This window comes from Pseudophryne corroboree, chromosome 4 (assembly GCF_028390025.1).
Source record: "Pseudophryne corroboree isolate aPseCor3 chromosome 4, aPseCor3.hap2, whole genome shotgun sequence".
Lineage (NCBI taxonomy): Eukaryota > Metazoa > Chordata > Amphibia > Anura > Myobatrachidae > Pseudophryne > Pseudophryne corroboree.
Window position 1 is genome coordinate 388,427,516 of NC_086447.1, and position 26,565 is coordinate 388,454,080.

The window sequence follows — 26,565 nt, forward strand, 5'->3', positions numbered from 1 at the left end:
TCAGGCTGTGTGTATAAGGTGTATATGAAACATAAATGCATTCTGTGCTTAGACTTAGGTCCCATCACTATGATATCTCATTATGGTATGCAATTATTCCAAACTACGGAAAAATCCGATATCCAAAATACCTCTGGTCCCAAGCATTTTGGATAAGGGATACTCAACCTGTATATAGTACACGGCCACCTCCGTAGTGTCATTATTAGCAGTAGTATGCACAAAATCATTGTGATATTATACTGTATATTGTTATTCTATTATTTGTTATTAGCATATTGTCCATCTTCCCACCCCCTCCACCCCTTCCCATCCATACACTTGCACAAGCCACCATTACTCTTCTCTTTCACCATGGTTAGTGGAGAGGAAGGGTGCATTCCAAATGTGCATGCCACTCCCAGGGCATGGCATACTTCATTATTATATAGACATTATATATTATTCAGCAGGTGTGTATTACCCTGCGTCTGTTCATGCAGTGATGTATTATTACATTCCTGCACACAATCCTGCAGGTCCTGTTGGGTAATTGTAGTATCCTATCATAAGACTCTGTATTTGGTCTAAACTGTTCAAGTTTCATTGCATAGTATTCCTTAAAATCTATTTATTTCTCTGACGTCCTAAGTGGATGCTGGGGACTCCGTCAGGACCATGGGGATCAGCGGCTCCGCAGGAGACGGGGCACAAAATTAAAAGTTTGACCACTAGGTGGTGTGCACTGGCTCCTCCCCCTATGACCCTCCTCCAAGCCTCAGTTAGATTTTTGTTCCCGGCCGAGAAGGGTGCAATCTAGGTGGCTCTCCTAAAGAGCTGCTTAGAATAAAAGTTTGTTAGGTTTTTTATTTTCAGTGAGTCCTGCTGGCAACAGGCTCACTGCAACGCGGGACTAAGGGGAGAAGAAGCGAACTCACCTGCGTGCAGGATGGATTGGCTTCTTAGGCTACTGGACACTAGCTCCAGAGGGACGATCACAGGTACAGCCTGGATGGGTCACCGGAGCCGCGCCGCCGGCCCCCTTACAGATGCTGAAGAGAGAAGAGGTCCAGAAATCGGCGGCTGAAGACTTCCCAGTCTTCTTAAGGTAGCGCACAGCACTGCAGCTGTGCGCCATTGCTCTCAGCACACTTCACACCGCGGTCACTGAGGGTGCAGGGCGCTGGGGGGGGGCGCCCTGGGCAGCAATGTAATTACCTTTACTGGCTAAAAATACATCACATATAGCCCCTGGGCTATATGGATGTATTTAACCCCTGCCAGGATTACAGAAAAAAACGGGAGAAGAGCCCGCCGTGAAGGGGGCGGGGCCTATCTCCTCAGCACACAGCGCCATTTTTCCCACACAGATCCGCTGGTGGGAAGGCTCCCAGGCTCTCCCCTGCACTGCACTACAGAAACAGGGTTAAAACAGAGAGGGGGGGCATTTTTTGGCGATATTAATATATATTAAGCTGCTATAAGGGAAAACACTTACTATAAGGTTGCCCCTGTATAATTATAGCGCTTTGGTGTGTGCTGGCAAACTCTCCCTCTGTCTCCCCAAAGGGCTAGTGGGGTCCTGTCCTCTATCAGAGCATTCCCTGTGTGTGTGCTGTGTGTCGGTACGTGTGTGTCGACAGGTATGAGGACGATGTTGGTGTGGAGGCGGAGCAATTGCCTGTAATGGGATGTCACCCCCTAGGGAGTCGACACCGGAATGGATGGCTTTATTTATGGAATTACGTGATAGTGTCAACACGCTACAAGGTCGGTTGACGATATGAGACGGCCGGCAAACCAATTAGTACCTGTCCAGGCGTCTCAAACACCGTCAGGGGCTTTAAAACACCCATTACCTCAGTCGGTCGACAGACACGGACACTGACTCCAGTGTCGACGGTGAAGAAACAAACGTATTTTCCAGTAGGGCCACACGTTACATAATCACGGCAATGAAGGAGGCGTTACATATTTCTGATACTACAAGTACCACAAAAATGGGTATTATGTGGGGTGTGAAAAAACTACCTGTAGTTTTTCCTGAATCAGATGAATTGATTGAAGTGTGTGATGAAGCGTGGGTTACCCCCGATAGGAAGTTGCTAAATTCAGAGAAGTTATTGGCATTATACCCTTTCCCGCCAGAGGTTAGGGCGCGCTGGGAAACACCCTCTAGGGTAGATAAGGCGCTCACACGCTTATCAAAACAAGTGGCGTTACCGTCTCCTGATACGGCCGCCCTCAAAGATCCAGCTGATAGGAGGCTGGAAAATACTCTAAAAAGTATATACACACATACTGATGTTATACTGCGACCAGCAATCGCCCCATCATGGATGTGCAGTGCTGGGGGGGTTTGGTCGGAATCTCTGACTGGAAATATTGATACCCTGAATAGCGACAATATTTTATTGACTATAGAGCATTTAAAGGATGCATTTTCTTTATATGCGAGATGCACAGAGGGATATTTGCACTCTGGCATCAAGGGTAAGTGCGCTGTCCATTTCTGCCAGAAGAAGTTTATGGACGCGACAGTGGTCAGGTGATGCGGATTCCAAGCGGCATATGGAAGTTTGCCGTATAAAGGGGAGGAATTATTTGGGGTCGGTCTATCGGACTTGGTGGCCACGGCAACAGCCGGAAAATCCACCTTTTTTACCTCAGGTCACCTCCCAACAGAAAAAGACACCGTCTTTTCAGCCTCAGTCCTTTCGTTCTCATAAGAACAAGCGGGCAAAAGGCCATTCATATCTGCCTGAGGCAAAGGAAAGGGTAAGAGACTGCAGCAAGCAGCTCCTTCCCAGGAGCAGAAGCACTCCCCCGCTTCTGAAAAGTCCTCAGCATGTCGCAGGGGCCTTACAAGCGGACTCAGGTCCGGTGGGGGGGTCGTCTCAAGAATTTCAGCGCGCAGTGGGCTCACTCGCAAGTCGACCCCTGGATCCTGCAGGTAGTATCACAGGGGTACAGATTGGAATTCGAGACGTCTCTTCCTCGCAGATTCCTGAAGTCTGCTTTACCAACATCTCCCTCCGACAGGGAGACGGTGTTGGAAGCTATTCACAAGCTGTATTCCCAGCAAGTTATAGTCAAGGTACCCCTACTACAACAAGGAAAGGGGCATTATTCCACGCTGTTTGTGGTACCGAAGCCGGACGGCTCGGTGAGACCTATTCTAAGTCTGAAATCTTTTGAACACTTACATACAAAGGTTCAAGTTCAAGATGAAATCACTCAGAGCAGTGATAGCGAATCTGGAAGAAGGGGACTTTATGGTGTCCTTGGACATCAAGGATGCTTACCTCCATGTCCCAATTTGCCCTTCAAACCAAGGGTACCTCAGGTTCGTGGTACAAAACTGTCACTATCAGTTTCAGACGTTGCCGTTTGGATTGTCCACGGCACCCCGGGTCTTTACCAAGGTAATGGCCGAAATGATGATTCTTCTTCGAAGAAAAGGCGTATTAATTATCCCTTACTTGGACGATCTCCTGATAAGGGCAAGATCCAGAGAACAGTTAGAGGCCGGTGTAGCACTAACCCAAGTAGTGCTGCAACAGCACGGGTGGATTCTAAATTTTCCAAAATCCCAGCTGAGCCCGACGACACGTCTGCTGTTCCTAGGGATGATTCTGGACACAGTTCAGAAAAAGGTTTTTCTCCCGGAGGAGAAAGCCAGGGAGTTATCCGAGCTAGTCAGGAACCTCCTAAAACCAGGAAAAGTGTCAGTGCATCAATGCACAAGAGTCCTGGGTAAATGGTGGCTTCTTACGAAGCGATTCCATTCGGCAGATTCCACGCAAGAACCTTTCAGTTGGATCTGCTGGACAAATGGTCCGGATCGCATCTTCAGATGCATCAGCGGATAGCCCCGTCTCCAAGGACAAGGGGGTCTCTTCTGTGGTGGTTGCAGAGTGCTCACCTTTTTGGAGGGCCGCAGATTCGGCATTCAGGACTGGGTCCTGGTGACCACGAATGCCAGCCTGAGAGGCTGGGGAGCAGTCACACAGGGAAGAAATTTCCAGGGAGTGTGGTCAAGCCTGGAGACTTCACTTCACATAAATATACTGGAGCTAAGGGCAATTTACAATGCTCTAAGCCTGGCAAGACCTCTGCTTCAGGGTCAGCCGGTGTTGATCCAGTAGGGCAACACCACGGCAGTCGCCCACGTAAACAGACAGGGCGACACAAGAAGCAGGAGGGCAATGGCAGAAGCTGCAAGGATTTTTCACTGGGCAGAAAATCATGTGATAGCACTGTCAGCAGTGTTCATTCCGGGAGTGGACAACTGGGAAGCAGACTTCCTCAGCAGACACGATCACCACCCGGGAGAGTGGGGACTTCATCCAGAAGTCTTCCACATGATTGTGAACCGTTGGGAAAAACCAAAGGTGGACATGATGGCGTCCCGCCTCAACAAAAAACTGGACAGGTATTGCGCCAGGTCAAGAGACCCTCAGGCAATAGCTGTGGACGCGTTGGTAACACCATGGGTGTACCAGTCAATGTATGTGTTCCCCCCTCTGCCTCTCATACCCAAGGTACTGAGAATTATAAGGCGAAGGGGAGTAAGAACGATACTCGTGGCTCCGGATTTGCCAAGAAAGACTTGGTACCCGGAACTTCAAGAGATGCGCACGGAGGATCCGTGCACTCTACCTCTAGACTTACCGCGGCTGCGTTTGACGGCATGGCGGTTGAACGCCGGATCCTGAAGGAGAGGGCTCCGACGGAGGAATTTCAACTGGGTCGATTCCTACATTTCCTGCAAACAGGATTGTCTATGGGCCTCAAATTGGGGTCCATTAAGGTTCAAATTTCGGCCCTGTCGATTTTCTTCCAGAAAGAATTGGCTTCAGTTCCTGAAGTCCAAGCTTTTGTCAAAGGAGTACTACATATACAGCCCCGGTTGTGCCTCCAGTGGCACTGTGGGATCTCAATGTAGTTTTGGGATTTCTCAAATCCCATTGGTTTGAGCCACTCAAATCGGTGGATTTGAAATATCTTACATGGAAAGTGACCATGCTACTGTCCCTGGCTTCGGCCAGGAGAGTGTCAGAATTGGCGGCTTTTTCGTACAAAAGCCATATCTGATTTTCCATTGGGACAGGGCAGAACTGCGGACGCGTCCTCAGTTTCTCCCTAAGGTGGTATCAGCGTTTCACCTGAACCAACCTATTGTGGTGCCTGCGGCTTCTAGCGACTTGGAGGACTCCAAGTTGTTCGACGTTGTCAGAGCCTTAAATATATATATATATATATTTCTCTATCGTCCTAGTGGATGCTGGGGTTCCTGAAAGGACCATGGGGAATAGCGGCTCCGCAGGAGACAGGGCACAAAAAGTAAAGCTTTTCCAGATCAGGTGGTGTGCACTGGCTCCTCCCCCTATGACCCTCCTCCAGACTCCAGTTAGATTTTTGTGCCCGGCCGAGAAGGGTGCAATCTAGGTGGCTCTCCTAAAGAGCTGCTTAGAAAAAGTTTAGCTAGGTTTTTTATTTTACAGTGATTCCTGCTGGCAACAGGATCACTGCAGCGAGGGACTGAGGGGAGAAGGAGTCAACTCACCTGCGTGCAGGATGGATTGGCTTCTTGGCTACTGGACATCAAGCTCCAGAGGGACGATCACAGGTACAGCCTGGATGGTCACCGGAGCCGCGCCGCCGGCCCCCTTGCAGATGCTGAAGTCAGAAGAGGTCCAGAATCGGTGGCTGAAGACTCCTGCAGTCTTCTAAAGGTAGCGCACAGCACTGCAGCTGTGCGCCATTTTCCTCTCAGCACACTTCACACGCGGTCACTGAGGGTGCAGGGCGCTGGGGGGGGGCGCCCTGGGAGGCAAATGTAACCTATATAAAGGCTAAAAATACCTCACATATAGCCCCTAGAGGCTATATGGAGATATTTAACCCCTGCCTGATCTCTCTAAATAGCGGGAGACGAGCCCGCCAGAAAAGGGGCGGGGCCTATCTCCTCAGCACACGGCGCCATTTCCTCTCACAGCTCCGCTGGTCAGGACGGCTCCCAAGTCTCTCCCCTGCACTGCACTACAGAAACAGGGTAAAACAGAGAGGGGGGGGCAAATTTATGGCGATATTTTGATATAACAAAGCAGCTATAAGGGAGCACTTATTATAAGGCTATCCCTGATATATATATAGCGCTTTTGGTGTGTGCTGGCAAACTCTCCCTCTGTCTCCCCAAAGGGCTAGTGGGTCCTGTCTTCGTTAGGAGCATTCCCTGTGTGTCTGCTGTGTGTCGGTACGTGTGTGTCGACATGTATGAGGACGATATTGGTGTGGAGGCGGAGCAATTGCCAAATATGAGGATGTCACCCCCTAGGGAGTCGACACCAGAATGGATGCCTTTATTTATGGAACTACGGGGTAATGTCAACACGCTAAAGCAGTCGTTTGACGACATGAGGCGGCCGGACAATCAATTAGTGCCTGTCCAGGCGACTCAAACACCGTCAGGGGCTGTGAAACGCCCTTTGCCTCAGTCGGTCGACACAGACCCAGACGCAGGCACTGACTCCAGTGATGACGGTGACGAATCAACCGTATTTTCCAGTAGGGCCACACGTTATATGATTTTGGCAATGAAGGAGGCGTTACATTTAGCTGATACTACAGGTACCACTAAACAGGGTATTATGTGGGGTGTGAAAAAACTACCTATAGTTTTTCCTGAATCAGAAGAATTAAATGACGTGTGTAATGAAGCGTGGGTTGCCCCTGATAAAAAGCTGATAATTTCAAAGAAATTATTGGCATTATACCCTTTCCCGCCAGAGGTTAGGGAGCGCTGGGAAACACCTCCTAGGGTGGACAAGGCGCTAACACGCTTATCTAAACAAGTGGCGTTACCCTCTCCTGAGACGGCCGCACTTAAAGATCCATCAGATAGGAGGATGGAAAATATCCAAAAAAGTATATACACACATGCAGGTGTTATACTACGACCAGCTGTAGCGACTGCCTGGATGGGCAGTGCTGGGGTAGTTTGGTCAGAGTCCCTGATTGAAAATATTGATACCCTGGACAGGGACAATATTTTACTGTCGTTAGAACAAATAAAGGATGCATTTCTTTATATGCGTGATGCACAGAGGGATATCTGCACACTGGCATCACGGGTAAGTGCTATGTCCATTTCGGCCAGAAGAGCTTTATGGACGCGACAGTGGACAGGCGATGCGGATTCAAAACGGCATATGGAAGTTTTGCCGTATAAAGGGGAGGAGTTATTTGGAGTCGGTCTATCAGATTTGGTGGCCACGGCTACAGCCGGGAAATCCACCTTTCTACCTCAAGTCACTCCCCAACAGAAAAAGGCACCGACTTTTCAACCGCAGCCCTTTCGTTCCTTTAAAAATAAGAGAGCAAAGGGCTATTCATATCTGCCACAAGGCAGAGGTCGAGGGAAGAGACAGCAACACGCAGCTCCTTCCCAGGAACAGAAGCCCTCCCCGGCTTCTACAAAAGCCTCAGCATGACGCTGGGGCTTCTCAAGCGGACTCGGGGACGGTGGGCGGTCGTCTCAAAAATTACAGCGCGCAGTGGGCTCACTCGCAGGTAGATCCCTGGATCCTGCAGATAATATCTCAAGGGTACAGGTTGGAATTAGAGACAGATCCACCTCGCCGTTTCCTGAAGTCTGCTTTACCAACGTCCCCCTCCGAAAGGGAGACGGTTTTGGAAGCCATTCACAAGCTGTACTCTCAGCAGGTGATAGTCAAGGTACCTCTTCTACAACAAGGGAAGGGGTATTATTCCACTCTTTTTGTGGTACCGAAGCCGGATGGCTCGGTAAGGCCTATTCTAAATCTGAAGTCCTTGAACCTGTACATAAAGAAGTTCAAGTTCAAGATGGAGTCACTCAGAGCAGTGATAGCGAACCTGGAAGAGGGGGACTTTATGGTATCCTTGGACATCAAGGATGCGTATCTCCACGTTCCAATTTACCCCTCACACCAGGGGTACCTCAGGTTCGTTGTACAAAACTGTCACTATCAGTTTCAGACGCTGCCGTTCGGATTGTCCACGGCACCTCGGATCTTTACAAAGGTAATGGCCGAGATGATGATTCTTCTTCGAAGAAAAGGCATATTAATTATCCCATACTTGGACGATCTCCTAATAAGGGCAAGGTCCAGAGAACAGCTAGAGATGGGATTAGCACTGTCTCAAGAAGTGCTAAAACAGCACGGGTGGATTCTGAATATTCCAAAATCCCAGTTAATGCCGACAACTCGTCTGCTGTTCCTAGGGATGATTCTGGACACGGTTCAGAAAAAGGTTTTTCTCCCGGAGGAAAAAGCCAAGGAGTTATCCGAGCTTGTCAGGAACCTCCTAAAACCAGGAAAGGTGTCTGTACATCAATGCACAAGAGTCCTGGGAAAAATGGTGGCTTCTTACGAAGCAATTCCATTCGGCAGATTCCACGCAAGAATTTTCCAAAGGGATCTGTTGGACAAATGGTCAGGGTCGCATCTTCAGATGCACCTACGGATAACCCTGTCTCCAAGGACAAGGGTGTCTCTTCTGTGGTGGTTGCAGAGTCCTCATCTATTGGAGGGCCGCAGATTCGGCATACAGGATTGGATCCTGGTGACCACGGACGCCAGCCTGAGAGGCTGGGGAGCAGTCACACAAGGAAGAAACTTCCAGGGAGTATGGACGAGTCTGGAAACGTCTCTTCACATAAACATTCTGGAACTAAGAGCAATATACAATGCTCTAAGCCAGGCAGAACCTCTGCTTCAGGGAAAACTGGTGTTGATCCAGTCGGACAACATCACGGCAGTCGCCCATGTGAACAGACAGGGCGGCACAAGAAGCAGAAGTGCAATGGCAGAAGCTGCAAGGATTCTTCGCTGGGCAGAGAATCATGTGATAGCACTGTCAGCAGTGTTCATCCCGGGAGTGGACAACTGGGAAGCAGACTTCCTCAGCAGACACGATCTTCACCCGGGAGAGTGGGGACTTCATCCAGAAGTCTTCCACATGCTGGTAACCCGTTGGGAAAGACCAATGGTGGACATGATGGCGTCTCGCCTCAACAAAAAACTGGACAGGTATTGCGCCAGGTCAAGAGATCCGCAGGCAATAGCTGTGGACGCGCTGGTAACGCCTTGGGTGTACCAGTCGGTGTATGTGTTTCCTCCTCTGCCTCTCATACCAAAAGTATTGAGAATTATACGGCAAAGAGGCGTAAGAACGATACTAGTGGTTCCGGATTGGCCAAGAAGGACTTGGTACCCGGAACTTCAAGAGATGATCACGGAAGATCCGTGGCCTCTACCTCTAAGGAGGGACTTGCTTCAGCAGGGTCCCTGTCTTTTTCAAGACTTACCGCGGCTGCGTTTGACGGCATGGCGGTTGAACGCCGGATCCTAAAGGAAAAAGGCATGCCGGAAGAAGTCATTCCTACTTTGATAAAGCAAGGAAGGAAGTAACCGTGCAACATTATCACCGAATTTGGCGAAAATATGTTGCGTGGTGCGAAGATCGGAGTGCTCCGACGGAGGAATTTCAACTGGGTCGATTCCTACATTTCCTGCAATCAGGATTGTCTATGGGTCTCAAATTGGGATCTATTAAGGTTCAAATTTCGGCCCTGTCGATTTTCTTTCAAAAAGAATTGGCTTCAGTCCCTGAAGTCCAGACCTTTGTTAAGGGAGTGCTGCATATACAGCCTCCTGTGGTGCCTCCAGTGGCACCGTGGGATCTCAATGTGGTTTTGGACTTTCTAAAATCTCATTGGTTTGAACCACTAAATAAGGTGGATTTGAAATATCTCACTTGGAAAGTGACCATGCTTCTAGCCCTGGCTTCTGCCAGGAGAGTATCAGAATTGGCAGCTTTATCTTACAAAAGCCCATATCTGATTTTCCATTCGGACAGGGCAGAACTGCGGACTCGTCCGCATTTTCTCCCTAAGGTGGTGTCAGCGTTTCATCTGAACCAGCCTATTGTAGTGCCTGCGGCTACAAGTGACTTGGAGGACTCCAAGTTACTGGACGTTGTCAGAGCATTAAAAATATATATTGCAAGGACAGCTGGAGTCAGAAAATCTGACTCGTTGTTTATATTGTATGCACCCAACAAGATGGGTGCTCCTGCGTCTAAGCAGACGATTGCTCGTTGGATCTGTAGCACAATCCAACTTGCACATTCTGTGGCAGGCCTGCCACAGCCTAAATCTGTAAAGGCCCACTCCACAAGGAAGGTGGGCTCATCTTGGGCGGCTGCCCGAGGGGTCTCGGCATTACAACTTTGCCGAGCAGCTACGTGGTCAGGGGAGAACACGTTTGTAAAATTTTACAAATTTGATACTCTGGCTAAGGAGGACCTGGAGTTCTCTCATTCGGTGCTGCAGAGTCATCCGCACTCTCCCGCCCGTTTGGGAGCTTTGGTATAATCCCCATGGTCCTTTCAGGAACCCCAGCATCCACTAGGACGATAGAGAAAATAAGATTTTACTTACCGATAAATCTATTTCTCGGAGTCCGTAGTGGATGCTGGGCGCCCATCCCAAGTGCGGATTATCTGCATAAATTGTACATAGTTATTGTTAACTAATTCGGGTTATTGTTGAAGGAAGCCATCTTTCAGAGGCTCCGCTGTTATCATACTGTTAACTGGGTTTAGATCACAGGTTGTACGGTGTGATTGGTGTGGCTGGTATGAGTCTTACCCGGGATTCAAAATCCTCCCTTATTGTGTACGCTCGTCCGGGCACAGTACCTAACTGGAGTCTGGAGGAGGGTCATAGGGGGAGGAGCCAGTGCACACCACCTGATCTGGAAAAGCTTTACTTTTTGTGCCCTGTCTCCTGCGGAGCCGCTATTCCCCATGGTCCTTTCAGGAACCCCAGCATCCACTACGGACTCCGAGAAATAGATTTATCGGTAAGTAAAATCTTATTATTTCAAGGACGGCTGGAGTCAGAAAGTCTGACTCGCTGTTTATACTGTATGCACCCAACAAGCTGGGTGTTCCTGCGTCTAAGCAGACGATTGCTCGTTGGATTTGTAGCACAATTCAACTTGCGCATTCTGTGGCAGGCCTGCCACAGCCAAAATCTGTAAATGCCCACTCCACAAGGAAGGTGGGCTCACCTTGGGCGGCTGCCCGAGGGGTCTCGGCATTACAACGCTGCCGAGCAGCTACGTGGTCAGGGGAGAACACGTTTGTAAAATTCTACAAATTTGATACCCTGGCTAAGGAGGACCTGGAGTTCTCTCATTCGGTGCTGCAGAGTCATCCGCACTCTCCCGCCCGTTTGGGAGCTTTGGTATAATCCCCATGGTCCTGACGGAGTCCCCAGCATCCACTTAGGACGTCAGAGAAAATAAGAATTTACTTACCGATAATTCTATTTCTCGTAGTCCGTAGTGGATGCTGGGCGCCCATCCCAAGTGCGGATTGTCTGCAATACTTGTACATAGTTATTGTTACAAAAATCGGGTTATTATTGTTGGAAGCCATCTTTTCAGAGGCTCCTCTGTTATCATGCTGTTAACTGGGTTCAGATCTCAAGTTGTACAGTGTGATTGGTGTGGCTGGTATGAGTCTTACCCGGGATTCAAAATCCTTCCTTATTGTGTACGCTCGTCCGGGCACAGTATCCTAACTGAGGCTTGGAGGAGGGTCATAGGGGGAGGAGCCAGTGCACACCACCTAGTGGTCAAACTTTTAATTTTGTGCCCTGTCTCCTGCGGAGCCGCTGATCCCCATGGTCCTGACGGAGTCCCCAGCATCCACTACGGACTACGAGAAATAGAATTATCGGTAAGTAAATTCTTATTTTTCCTGTTACAAGACTATTGGCATTTCCGTTCTTTTTGTTGCTACTACAGTTGGATTATGCAACAGGAAACATTTGTGGCAGTTAATGTTGCAACTTAAATGTGGCACAGTACTCTGCTAACACATCTGCTAACACATTACACCCACTTTCCTGTTAGCTTAGTTACAACAGCCAAGCTTAGCAGTCCTTCCATAGCCTCTACATATGAAAATATACATGTTTAAAACAATTGGTATTTCTCTAACGTCCTAAGTGGATGCTGGGGACTCCGTAAGGACCATGGGGAATAGCGGCTCCGCAGGAGACTGGGCACATCTAAAGAAAGCTTTAGGACTATCTGGTGTGCACTGGCTCCTCCCCCTATGACCCTCCTCCAAGCTTCAGTTAGATCTCTGTGCCCGAACGAGAAGGGTGCACACTAGGGGCTCTCCTGAGCTTCTTAGTGAAAGTTTTAGTTTAGGTTTTTTATTTTCAGTGAGACCTGCTGGCAACAGGCTCACTGCATCGAGGGACTAAGGGGAGAAGAAGCGAACTCACCTGCGTGCAGAGTGGATTGGGCTTCTTAGGCTACTGGACATTAGCTCCAGAGGGACGATCACAGGCCCAGCTTGGATGGGTCCCAGAGCCGCGCCGCCGGCCCCCTTACAGAGCCAGAAGGCAGAAGAGGTCCGGAAAATCGGCGGCAGAAGACGTCCTGTCTTCATCAAGGTAGCGCACAGCACTGCAGCTGTGCGCCATTGCTCTCAGCACATTTCACACTCCGGTCACTGAGAGTGCAGGGCGCTGGGGGGGGGGCGCCCTGAGACGCAATAAAAAACACCTTGGATGGCAAAAAATGCATCACATATAGCTCCTGGGCTATATGGATGCATTTAACCCCTGCCAGAATATACAGAAAAACGGGAAGATAAGGCCGCCGATAAGGGGGCGGAGCCTATCTCCTCAGCACACTGGCGCCATTTTCCCTCACAGCTCCGTTGGAGGGAAGCTCCCTGGCTCTCCCCTGCAGTCACTACACTACAGAAAGGGTTAAAAAAGAAACGGGGGCACTAATTAGGCGCAGTATTAACTATACAGCAGCTATAAGGGGAAAAACACTTATATAAGGTTATCCCTGTGTATATATATAGCGCTCTGGTGTGTGCTGGCAAACTCTCCCTCTGTCTCCCCAAAGGGCTAGTGGGGTCCTGTCCTCTATCAGAGCATTCCCTGTGTGTGTGCTGTATGTCGGTACTTTTGTGTCGACATGTATGAGGAGAAAAATGAGTGGAGACGGAGCAGATTGCCTGTAATAGTGATGTCACCCCCTAGGGGGTCGACACCTGAGTGGATGAACTGTTGGAAGAAATTACGTGACAGTGTCAGCTCTGTATAAAAGACAGTGGTTGACATGAGACAGCCGGCTACTCAGCTTGTGCCTGTCCAGACGTCTCATAGGCCGTCAGGGGCTATAAAGCGCCCGTTACCTCAGATGGCAGATATAGACGCCGACACGGATACTGACTCCAGTGTCGACGGTGAAGAGACAAATGTGACATCCAGTAGGGCCACACGTTACATGATTGAGGCAATGAAAAATGTTTTACACATTTCTGATAATACGAGTACCACCAAAAAGGGGTATTATGTTCGGTGAGGAAAAACTACCTGTAGTTTTCCTGAATCTGAGAAATTAAATGAGGTGTGTGATGATGCAAGGGTTTCCCCCGATAACAACTGATAATTTCTAAAATGTTATTGGCATTATATCCTTTCCCGCCAGAGGTTAGGGTGCGTTGGGAAACACCCCCTAGGGTGGATAAACGCTCACACGCTTGTAAGGGCTCTAACCTCTCCTGAGATGGCCGCCCTTAAGGATCCTGCTGATAGAAAGCAGGAGGGTATCCTAAAATGTATTTACACACATACTGGTGTTATACTGCGACCAGCAATCGCCTCAGCCTGGATGTGCAGTGCTGGGTCGGCGTGGTCGGATTCCCTGACTGAAAATATTGATACCCTAGATAGGGACAGTATATTTTTGCCTATAGAGCATTTGAAAGATGCATTTCTATATATGCGTGATGCACAGCGGAATATTTGCCGACTGGCATCAAGAGTAAGTGCGTTGTCCATTTCTACCAGTAGAGGGTTATGGACACGTCAGTGGTCAGGTGATGCGTATTCCAAATGGCATTTGGAAGTATTGCCTTATTAAGGGGAGGAGTTATTTGGGGTCGGTCTTTTAGACCTGGTGGCCACGGCAACAGCTGGGAAATCCACGTTTGTACCCCAGGTCAAGCGTGCAAAAGGTTCCTCTTTTCTGCCCCGTGACAGAGGGAGAGGAAAAAGGCTGCAGAAATCAGCCAGTTCCCAGGAACAGAAACCCTCTCCCGCCTCTGCCAAGCCCTCAGTATACGCTGGGGCTTTACAAGCAGAATCAGGCACGGTGGGGGGCCCGTCTCAATGAATTTCAGCGCGCAGTGGGCTCACTCGCAAGTAGACCCCTGGATCCTTCAGGTGATATCTCAGGGGTACAAATTAGAATTCGAGACGTCTCCCCCTCGCCGTTTCCTAAAGTCGGCTTTACCGATGTCTCCTTCTGACAGGGAGACAGTTTTGGAAAGGGAGTTATCCGAGCTAGTCAGGAACCTCCTAAAACCGAGCCAAGTCTCAGTGCATCAATGCACAAGGGTTCTGGGTAAAATGGTGGCTTCCTACGAAGCAATCCCATTCGGCAGATTCCACGCAAGAACTTTCCAGTGGGACCTGCTGGACAAATGGTCCGGGTCGCATCTTCAGATGCATCAGCGGATAACCCTGTCACCAAGGACAAGGGTGTCCCTCCTGTGGTGGTTGCAGAGTGCTCATCTTCTAGAGGGCCGCAGATTCGGCATTCAGGACTGGGTCCTGGTGACCACGGATGCCAGCCTGCGAGGCTGGGGAGCAGTCACACAGGGAAGGAATATCCAGGGCTTAGGGTCAAGCCTGGAGACATCACTTCACATAAATATCCTGAAGCTAAGGGACATTTACAATGCTCTAAGCTTAGCAAGACCTCTGCTTCAAGGTCAGCCGGTGTTGATCCAGTCGGACAACATCACGGCAGTCACCCACGTAAACAGACAGGGTGGCACAAGAAGCAGGAGGGCAATGGCAGAAGCTGCAAGGATTCTTCGCTGGGTGGAAAATCATGTGATAGCACTGTCGGCAGTATTCATTCCGGGAGTGGACAACTGGGAAGCAGACTTCCTCAGCACGACCTCCACCCGGGAGAGTGGGGACTTCACCCAGAAATCTTCCACATGATTATAAACCGTTGGGAAAAACTCGACAGGTATTGCGCCAGGTCCAGGGACCCTCAGGCAATAGCTGTAGACGCTCTGGTAACACCATGGGTGTACCAGTCAGGGTATGTGTTCCCTCCTCTGCCTCTCATACCCAAGGTACTGAGATTGATAAGATGGAGAGGAGTAAGCACTATATTCGTGGCTCCGGATTGGCCAAGAAGGACTTGGTAACCGGAACTTCAAGAGATGCTCACGGAGGATCCGTGGCCTCTACCTCTAAGAAGGGACCTGCTCCAGCAAGGACCCTGTCTGTTCCAAGACTTACCGCGGCTGCGTTTGACGGCATGGCGGTTGAACGCCGGATCCTGAAGGAAAAAAGGCATTCCGGATGAAGTCATCCCTATCCTGATCAAAGCCAGGAAGGATGTAACCGCAAAAACATTATCACCGCAATTGGCGAAAATATGTTGCGTGGTGCGAGGCCAGTAAGGCCCGACGGAGGAAATTCAACTGGGTCGATTCCTACATTTCCTGCAAACAGGAGTGTCTATGGGCCTGAAATTAGGGTCCATTAAGGTTCAAATTTCGGCCCTGTCAATTTTCTTCCAAAAAGAACTAGCTTCAGTCCCTGAAGTTCAGACGTTTGTAAAAGGGGTACTGCATATACAGCCTCCTTTTGTGCCTCCAGTGGCACTTTGGGATCTCAATGTAGTTTTGGGTTCCAAAAGTCACATTGGTTTGAACCACTTAAATCTGTGGAGTTAAAATATCTCACATGGAAAGTGGTCATGCTGTTGGCCCTGGCCTGGGCCAGGCGCGTGTCAGAATTGGCGGCTTTATCCTAAAAAAGCCCTTATCTGATTTTCCATTCGGACAGGGCGGAATTGAGGACTCGTCCTCAGTTTCTCCCTAAGGTGGTTTCAGCGTTTCACCTGAACCAACCTATTTGTGGTGCCTGCGGCTACTAGGGACTTGGAGGACTCCAAGTTGCTAGACGTTGTCAGGGCCCTGAAAATATATGTTCCAGGACGGCTGGAGTCAGGAAATCTGACTCGCTGTTTATCCTGTATGCACCCAACAAGCTGGGTGCTCCTGCTTCTAAGCAGACTATTGCTCGTTGGATTTGTAGTACAATTCAGCTTGCACATTCTGTGGCAGGCCTGCCACAGCCAAAAATCTGTAAATGCCCACTCCATAAGGAAGGTGGGCTCATCTTGGGCGGCTGCCCGAGGGGTCTCGGCTTTACAACTTTGCCGAGCAGCTACTTGGTCAGGAGCAAATACGTTTGTAAAATTCTACAAAATTGATATCCTGGCTGAGGAGGACCTTGAGTTCTCTCATTTGGTGCTGCAGAGTCATCCGCACTCTCCCGCCCGTTTGGGAGCTTTGGTATAATCCCCATGGTCCTTACGGAGTCCCCAGCATCCACTTAGGACGTTAGAGAAAATAAGAATTTACTTACCGATAATTCTATTTCTCATAGTCCGTAGTGGATGCTGGGCGCCCATCCCAAGTGCGGATTGTCTGCAATACTGGTACATAGTTATTGTTACCAAAAAATCGGGTTATTGCTGTAGTGAGCCATCTTTTCTAGAGGCTCCTCTGTTATCATGCTGTTAACTGGGTTCAGATCACAAGTTGTACGGTGTGATTGGTGTGGCTGGTATGAGTCTTACCCGGGATTCAAAATCCTTTCTTATTGTGTACGCTCGTCCGGGCACAGTATCCTAACTGAGGCTTGGAGGAGGGTCATAGCGGGAGGAGCCAGTGCACACCAGATAGTCCTAAAGCTTTCTTTAGATGTGCCCAGTCTCCTGCGGAGCCGCTATTCCCCATGGTCCTTACGGAGTCCCCAGCATCCACTACGGACTATGAGAAATAGAATTATCGGTAAGTAAATTCTTATTATTTGTGCTACACAAACATTGGGAGATGTTTTCTGCAGCTCTGTTGTGAAAGCCAACACAGTAAAAAATGCCTAATGTTTGTAAAATCCCCCAAAACGGTTAACAAATAGTTTTCTCTTACGTCCTATAGGATGCTGGTGACTCCGTAAGGACCATGGGGTATAGACGGGCTCCGCAGGAGACATGGGCACTCTAAGACTTTAGATGGGTGTGAACTGGCTCCTCCCTCTATGCCCCTCCTCCAGACCTCAGTTAGATCCTGTGCCCAGAGGAGACTAGATGCACTACAGGGGAGCTCTACTGAGTTTCTCTGAAAAGACTTTTGTTAGGTTTTTTATTTTCAGGGAGCACTGCTGGCAACAGGTTCCCTGCTTCGTGGGACTGAGGGGAAAGAAGCAGACCCACTTTCCTGGACTGATGGGCTCTGCTTCTTAGGCTACTGGGCACCATTAGCTCCAGGGGGTCGGAACACAGGTGTCGTCCTTGCTGTTCGTTCCAGAGCCGCGCCGCCGTCCTCCTCACAAAGCCGGAAGATTGAAGCCGGGTAAGTATAGGAAGCAAGAAGACTTCAAAGCCGGCAGAAGACTTCAGATCTTCATGAGGTACCGCGCAGCGGTCGTGCTGCGCGCCATTGCTCCCACAACACACACAGGCACAGCAAGGGTGCAGGGCGTAGGGCGCCCTGGGCGGCAATTTTTACCTCGCATAAGACTGGCACACGTATATAGATACTGCGGAGGCAGTATATAATAAATCCCCTGCCAGTATAATAAAAATAGCGGGACCGAAGCCTGCCATCGAGGGGGCGGAGCTTGGTCTTCCAGCACTAACCAGCGCCATTTTCTCCACAGCATGCTGCAGAGAAGCTGCTCCCGGATTCTCCCCTGCTGAACAAGTAACAGGGGGCAAAAACGAGGGGGGGGGGGGGGGAGGGGGAACATTTATTTGGTGCTAATTTTATATATATATATATATATATATATATATATATATATATATATATATATAAAGCGCTGTACAGGCTGGAACTTTGTTTCAGTATCTAGTGGCGCTGGGTGTGTGCTGGCATACTCTCTCTCTGTCTCTCCAAAGGGCCTTATTGTGGGTCTGTCCCCATTTTCACATATCCCAGTGTGTGTGGGAGGGTCAGTACGTGTGTGTTGACACATCTGAAGCGGAAGGCTCGTCTAGGGAGGAAGCAGAGCAGATGGTGGTGGTGTCTCCGTCGGCACAGCCGACACCTGATTGGTTGAACATGTGGAATGTTTTAAATGCTAATGTGGCTTTATTACATAATAAGAGATTGGACAAAGCAGAGTCCAAGGACAAAGCAGGGAGTCAATCCATGGCTGTTACTGTGTCACAAGACCCTTCAGGGTCCCTTTTCCCAGATAGCAGACACTGATACCGACACGGATTCCGACTCCAGTGTCGACTATGATGATGCAAGGTTGCACCCAAGAGTGGCCAAGAGTATTCAATATATGATTACTGCATATCACAGAGGACCCCTCTGTCCCTGATACGAGGGTCAGCATGTTTAAGGAAAAGAAACCTGGGGTAACGTTTCCCCCATCTCATGAGCTGAACGCTTTATTTGGGAAACTCCAGACAGACTTCAGGTTCCCAAGAGAATTATTATGGCGTATCCTTTCCCCTCAAAGGACAGGTTACGGTGGGAATCCTCGCCCACGGCGGACAAGGCCTTGACGCGCTTGTCCAAAAAGGTGGCACTACCGTCCCCGGACACGGCGGCCCTAAAGGATCCTGCGGATCGCAGGCAGCAAACTACCTTAAAATCAATTTATGCGACTACAGGAGCCCTGCTCAGACCTGCAGTAGCGTCGGCATGGGTGGGTAGCGCAATTGCAGCTTGGGCAGATAACTTGTCATCTGACATTGACACCCTAGATAACGATAGTATTTTGTTGACCTTAGGTCACATCAAGGACGCAGCGTTATATATGAGAGAGGCTGCGAGAGATATTGGGCTTTTGGGTTTAAGAGCCAATGCCATGGCAGTTTCTGCTAGAAGGTCCCTGTGGACCCGTCAATGGACAGGTGATGCTGACTCAAAGAGACATGTGGAGGCTTTGCCTTACAAAGGTGAAGTTTTATTTGGGGAGGGCCTCGCGGACCTGGTTTCCACAGCTACCGCGGGTAAGTCTTCTTTTTTGCCTTACGTTCCCCCACAGCAGAAGAAAACACCTCAATACCAGATGCAGTGCTTTCGGTCTCATAAGTTCAGAAAGGGGCGTGGCTCTTCCTTCCTCGCCAGAGGTAGAGGTAGAGGGAAAAGAACACCAGCTACGGCTTGTTCCCAGGAACAAAAGTCCTCCCTGGCCTCTACAAAATCCACCGCTTGACGCTCGGGCTCCGCTACGGGAGTCCGCACCGGTGGGGGCACGTCTTCGACTCTTCAGCCAAGTCTGGGTTCAGTCGGATTTGGATCCTTGGGTGGTCGAAATTGTATCCCAAGGCTACAAGTTGGAGTTCGAAGAAGTGCCTCCACACCGATTTTTCAAATCGGCCTTACCAGCTTCTCCCCCAGAGAGGGAAATAGTTTCAGCTGCCATACAAAAGCTGTGTCAACAGCAAGTGATTATCAGGGTTCCCCTAGTGCAACAGGGGAAAGGGTTTTATTCAACCCTATTTGTGGTCCCGAAGCCTATGGCTCGGTCAGACCAATTCTGAATCTAAAATCCCTAAACCTATATTTGAAGAGGTTCAAATCAAGATGGAATCTCTCCGGGCAGTGATCTCCAGCCTGGAAGGGGGGGATTTTATGGTGTCACTAGACATAAAGGATGCATACCTTCATGTCCCCATATATCAGGCGTACCTGAGATTCGCTGTACAGGATTGTCATTACCAGTTTCAGGCGTTGCCGTTTGGGCTATCCACGGCGCCGAGAATTTTCACAAAGGTGATGGCGAAAATGATGGTGCTCCTGCGCAAGCAGGGGGTCACAATTATCCCATACTTGGACGATCTCCTGATAAAGGCAAGATCAAGAGGTCAGTTACAAAAAAGCGTGTCTCTCTCCCTGAGAGTACTACAACAACACGGCTGGATTCTAAATCTACCAAAGTCGCAGTTGGTTCCGACAACTCGGATGTCATTTTTGGGCATGATTCTGGACATGGAAAAAAAGAGTGTTTTTCTCCCAATGGAAAAAGCCCAGGAGCTCCAGAACATGGTCAAGGACCTGCTGAAACCAAAGAGAGTGTCAGTTCATTAATGCACTCGAGTATTGGGAAAGATGGTGGCGGCCTACGAGGCCATTCCGTGGTCAGGGTCCCATCTACAGATGCATCGGAGGATAAGCCTGTCCCCCAGGGCAAGGGTCTCTCTCCTGTGGTGGCTCCAGAGTGCTCACCTTCTATAGGGTGTCAAAGTCAGAAAAATATCTCTATGCACACTGCCATATTTGCACCTCACTCTGGTCCGCGCTGCGCATGCGTGCGCTTTCCCGTGATTGCGCATACCCGCTGATGCGTGCACCCGCTCGCATCGGTATGCGTATTTACGGTAAGGAGTATGTAGTCGTAGCGTGCGACCCAATCGTTACATATTTCCACAATTAACGTAGTTTATAGATCATGGTCCCTTTGATAGATTCTGAAAGTTTGGTTAATATAGAATGTCCCTGAACGGAGGAATCCCTCTTTGTATTGTAGGAAGGGTCTAACAGGAGTCATACAGCAGTGTTTGGTACCCATCGGAAGAGTATTTAAATAGCAATATTCCGGTGTTGGTTTGGAGCGTATTAATCGCTCGTGCGAATAGTTATGGACATAAGAAGTTTATGTCCATTACTATTATTTACTCTTACTCAGGTATGCGGCGGGAAACCCAGTGTCCCACCCACCTGAGCTGTTTGAAATCGTCACAGCCCACCTGTATGAATCAACCTATGACCTCTTGTTATAGTGCGAAGCCGAATTCCTGTGTCCAATGGACGATCAGATTGTAGGGACCATTAGATTGCATTGTGTGTGGGGCATAAATAGGCAGGCCGACCACATCCAGCTCTCACTCTTCAACGGTTCTCATTGCTGAAAATCGGGTGCTGGATGTCCAGGCGCATGCGATCGTTTCCCCTTGTGCGTAAGTTTTTCTCCGTGATCATATTGTCTTACTGTGAGCCATTTCTCTCATCTCTATCTCTCTCTCTCTCTCTCTCTCTACTCTTTCTCTCGTATTTCCCTTAAAGTATCTTGAATTGTATTGTATTTATAGTGTAGTTATTTGGTTAGGAAGTCTCTGTTATATTGTAGTGTATCATTTGTACTGTGATTCCTTTTTACAAGTATATTAGTTATAATACATTTAATAGGCTTTGGACCCTAAACAAGTATCTGTGTATTTTCTCATAGTGTTAAGTGTTCACAGAGCGTCGGTGACGCTCAAGCAGCTTTGTAGTTAATCAGGTTACACCAGGTTGCACTTACACACTGTCTCTACATAAAGGTATACTGTGTATCTCATTGTTAAAGGTATAGATATCAAGGTATAGCGTTGTGAGCGTCTGCGCCGCTGGTGATCTCCTCGTGGTCTCGAGCGTCCGCTACGCCATAGCGAATCATTACGTTTGTCTGTAACCAATAAGCGTGCTTGCCTGTGATCTCTGGGCCGTGAGCGAACGTGACGCTTGAGCGTCTCGATCACGGCTAAGCGATCGATACGCAACTAGCGTACCCTTACGGTACTTCTTACATAGTCAGCGTACAGTGTTCTTAGACCTCATAAAGGGTTATAAGTACGATAAATAGATTCAGCTTTATCAAGGGTCGCAGGTACGGCATTCAAGATTGGGTTCTTGTGACCACGGACGTGAGCCTGCGAGGATGGGGAGCAGTCACACAAGAAAAAAATTTCATGGAATATGGTCAAGCCAGGAGGCTTGTCTACACATCAGTGTGCTGGAATTAAGGGCCATATACAACGGCCTGCAACAGGCGGAGAATCTTCTTTGCAACCTACCCGTTCTGATCCATTCAGACAACGTCACAGCCGTGGCGCATGTAAACCGCCAGGGCGGGACAAGGAGCAGAGCAGCAATGGCAGAAGCCACCAGGATTCTTCGCTGGGCGGAAAATCATGTAAGCGCTCTGTCAGTGGTCTTCATTCTGGGAGTAGACAACTGGGAGGCAGACTTCCTCAGCAGGTACGATCTCCATCCAGGAGAGTGGGGACTTCATCAAGAGGTCTTTGCAGAAGTAACAAGTCGTTGGGGACTTCTTCAAATAGACATGATGGCGTCACGCCTCAACAGAAAGCTTCGGACGTATTGTTCCAGGTCGAGGGACCCTCAGGCAGTGGAGGTGGACGCCCTAGTGACACCGTGGGTGTTTCAGTCAGTCTATGTGTTCCCCCCGCTTCCACTTATCTCAAAAATATTGAGAATCATAAGACGAACAAGAGTGCAGACAATACTCATTGTCCCAGATTGGCCTCGATGGGCCTGGTATTCAGATCTTCAGGAAATTATCACAGAAGATCCGTGGCCTCTTCCTCCCAGGGAGGACCTGTTGCAACAGGGGCCCTGTGTGTTCCAAGACTTACCGCGGTTACGTTTGACGGCATGGCGGTTGAACACCAAATCCTAGCTAGGAAAGGTGTTCCGGGGGGAAGTCATCCCTTCTCTAAACAAAGCTAGGAAGGAGGTAACGGCGAAGCACTATCACCGTATCTGGAGGAAATATGTATCTTGGTGTGAAGCCAAGAATGCTCCTACGGAAGATTTTCAGCTGGGTCGTTTTCTCCATTTTCTACAGACAGGAGTGGATATGGGCCTAAAGTTAGGCTCCATTAAGGTGCAGATTTCGGCCTTATCTATATTCTTTCAGAAGGAATTGGCTTCTCTCCCAGAAGTCCAGACTTTTGTAAAGGGAGTGCTGCACATCCAACCTCCTTTTGTGCCCCCAGTGGCACCGTGGGACCTTAACGTGGTGTTACAGTTCCTTAAACCACACTGTTTTGAACCTCTTCAAACAGTTGAATTAAAATTTCTCACCTGGAAAGTGGTCATGTTGTTGGCCTTGGCATCTGCGAGGCGGGTGTCTGAATTGGCGGCTTTGTCTCACAAGAGCCCCTATCTGATTTTCCATGTGGATCGAGCAGAGTTGAGGACTCGTCCTCAATTTCTGCCTAAAGTGGTTTCGTTGTTTCATATGAACCAACCTATTGTGGTGCCTGTGGCTACGGGTGACTTGGAGGATTCCAAGTCCCTTGATGTAGTCAGGGCTTTAAAAATTTATGTAGCCAGTACGGCTCGGGTTAGGAAAACAGAGGCACTGTTTGTCCTGTATGTAGCCAACAAGGTTTGCGCTCCTGCTTCTAAGCAGACTATTGCTTGCTGGATCTGTAACACGATTCAGCAGGCTCATTCTACGGCTGGATTGCCGTTACCAAATTCGGTAAAGGCCCATTCCACTAGGAAGGTGGGCTCTTCTTGGGCGGCTGCCCGAGGCGTCTCGGCATTACAGCTTTGCTGAGCAGCTACTTGGTCGGCTTCAAACACTTTTGCAAAATTCTTCAAGTTTGATACCCTGGCTGATGAGGACCTCATGTTTGCTCAATCGGTGCTGCAGAGTCATCCGCACTCTCCCGCCTGGTCTGGAGCTTTGGTATAAACCCCATGGTCCTTACGGAGTCCCCTGCATCCTCTAGTACGTAAGAGAAAATAAGATTTGAAACCTACCGGTAAATCTTTTTCTCCTAGTCCGTAGAGGATGCTGGACGCCCGTCCCAGTGCGGACAAATTCTGCAAGGCTTGTATTTAGTTGTTGCTTACATAAGGGTTATGTTACAGTTGAGATCAGTCTCTTGCTGATGCTGTTTTGTTCATACTGTTAACTGGTTTAGTATATACCATGTTGTACGGTGTGTATGGTGTGGGCTGGTATGTTTCTCGCCCTTAGATTAACAAAAATCCTTTCCTCGTACTGTCCGTCTTCTCTGGGCACAGTTCTCCTCTGGGCACAGTCCGTCTGCAAGGGGGGTGACGGCGGGCTCCGGGAATGAACCCCTAGGCGTACCTAGTGTTCCAAACCCTCAGGAGCTAATGCATACCTCCCAACTGTCCCGATTTTCGCGGGACAGTCCCCTTTTTTTGGGACTGTCCCGCTGTCCCACCCGCGGGCCACAGTGTCCCGCGGTGGGGAGGGGCAGTTGGGAGGCTCTGTCTCTCGCTACCCTGCTTAGCAGAGCAGTGGTGAATAGACGCTGTGCGCATGCGCACAGCGTCTATTAACTAGAGGGAGAGGGGGCATGCCAGCGGCTCACAGAGCGCTGGGCATGCCCCCAAAGTGATGAAAACTTGGGGCGTGGCTCACGATCGCGGGCACTCCCACGAAGCCATGCCCCTTTCCGGAGGCCACACCTCCTTTTTCCCGGAGCCGCGCCGATGTCCCTCCTTGACACCCACCAAAGTTGGGAGGTATGCTAATGGTGTCCTGTAGCCAAAGAAGTAGAGCCTTTAAACTCACTGAAGTAGGTCTGACTTCTCTCCCCTAAGTCCCACGAAGCAGGGAGTTTGTTGCCAGCAGATCTCCCTGAAAATAAAAAACCTAACTTAAAGTCTTTTCAGAGAAACTCCGTAGAGCTCCTCAGAGTGCATCCAGTCTGTCTGGGCACAGATTCTAAACTGGAGTCTGGAGGAGGGGCATAATGGAACTGCACACTCAAATGGAACTGCACACTTAATGCAATATCTCCCTTTATATGTATTATAATAAAAGTTCCTTCAGCTACAGTATCACACATTTCCAGATATCTCTAGCTAATCTATCTTTCTCTTACGTTCTAGGGGATACTAGGAATCCATTTAGTACCATGGGGTATAGATGCGTTCTCTAGGAGCCATGGGCACTATAGAAGTTTGATTAGGTATGCTGGCTCCTCCCTCTATGCCCCTCCTACCAGACTCAGTTTAGAAAATGTCCCTGGAGGAGCCAGTCACTCTTATGGAAGCTCCTGAAGAGTTTTCTACATTTATTTTATCTGTTTATTATTTTCAGGCAGGACTGGTTGGCACCAGCCTGCCTGCTTCGTGGGACTTAGAGGAGGGGGAACGGGCCAACCTCTTTCAGGGTTAATGGTCCCTTTACCTGCTGACAAGACGCCAGCTCCTGAGGGAAATATTCGCAAGCCCCACCACGGCGAGCGTACATTCCCGTAGCACGCCGCCACCCCTAACAGAGCTAGAAGAATGAAGAGTGGAGAGTACTAAGCTGGTGTCCCGGTTAGTGGGTCGCCGGCCATTATGGCGTCATGAGGGTACAGAGACGCACGGCTTTGAAGCGGGGCTGACTGCGTCTCCCAACTGTGTACAGACACGGACGTTGAACAGCGGACACAGTACCCGGACTGGCAACAAAGCCATAAAAGGAGTCTGTCTCCATTTTATGCACATAGACACATACAGCCGGTATAAAGAAGAGCGGGAAGACCGCGCGCCACTGAATAGGTGGGGCTTCACTATGAGCGGATCCAGCAGCTCACAGGCGCCATTTTCCCTACTGCAGCTGACACAGACGCTGACTGACAGGGACGCGCAGCTCCTCCGGAGAGACTCCTGATTACCTCAGCGGTACCAGGGGGTCATAGCAGGGGGGGAGCGCTTACTAGTGTACTATGTCCCCAATCTGGGTACTTATTCTGCGACCCAGCTAAGCTTGGCATTAGCAGTAAGGGCGCTGTGTGCTGGCTCCAGACTATCTCTGTGTCTCTCTTGAAGGGCTCTTTGTGGTTAATTGTGCATTTTACCTTTTCCCGTGTGTGTGTGTGTGCGTGTGTGTGTTGTCACTGTTACAGTATGTCAGGCAAAGAGTGTGTTTCATGTAAGGCACAGTGTTCCTTTTCTCCAGGGGGTTCGCTAGTGTGTACTCAGTGTAGTATCCCTTCCCAGGCTAGTGGGGCAGAACCAGCATGGCTGGACTCCATTAGCGTAATGATTTCCACAATTTCTACTAAGTTATCTCGGAATGAGAAAGAGACGCAATACTTAAGACAATCTATGACTGAGTTTATGAAAAAAGACTCAGTACCCAAACCAGCGTCTCAGTCCCTGCCATTTGTCCGCAAAAACGTACTTTGGCCCATATCTCTGATGATGAGGGGTCAGATATGGAGGAGGGTGAGGTGGACTCAGGGGTGGGGGAAGGTACTCTGTCGCAGTGAATAGAGGTTCTCATAGAAGCTATCAGAGAAGTTCTGATAAGGTGACAGAGGAGCGTGAGGAATTTTAATATGAAGAAGAAATCCTCAGCCATGTTTCCTGTGTCAAAGGAACTAAATACCCTGTATGAAGAACCGTGGGTTAATCCTGATAAGAAATTTCAAATCCCTAAACGGTTGTTCTGATATTTTCACTTTCCTCCTGAGGATAGGAAAAAATGGGAGAATCCACCGGTAGTGGATGCATCGGTCTCCAGGCTCTCACGTAAAATAGTGTTACCTGTTCCTGGTGCAGCCTCCCTAAAGGATGCAGCTGATCGTAAGACTGAGACTACACTCAAATCTTTGTGTACTGCTGTTGGGGGGTGGCCCAGAGACCCACTATAGCATGTGGGTGGATTACACGAGCCAT

The 26,565-nt window shown here is 49.3% G+C and overlaps 1 protein-coding gene across 1 annotated transcript in view; it reads left to right on the top strand.

Annotated features, from left to right (window-relative positions):
- Window positions 1-26,565, top strand: part of FBXO9 (F-box protein 9) — a 163,907-nt gene that overhangs the window by 99,184 nt on the left and 38,158 nt on the right. The window lies entirely within an intron of this gene.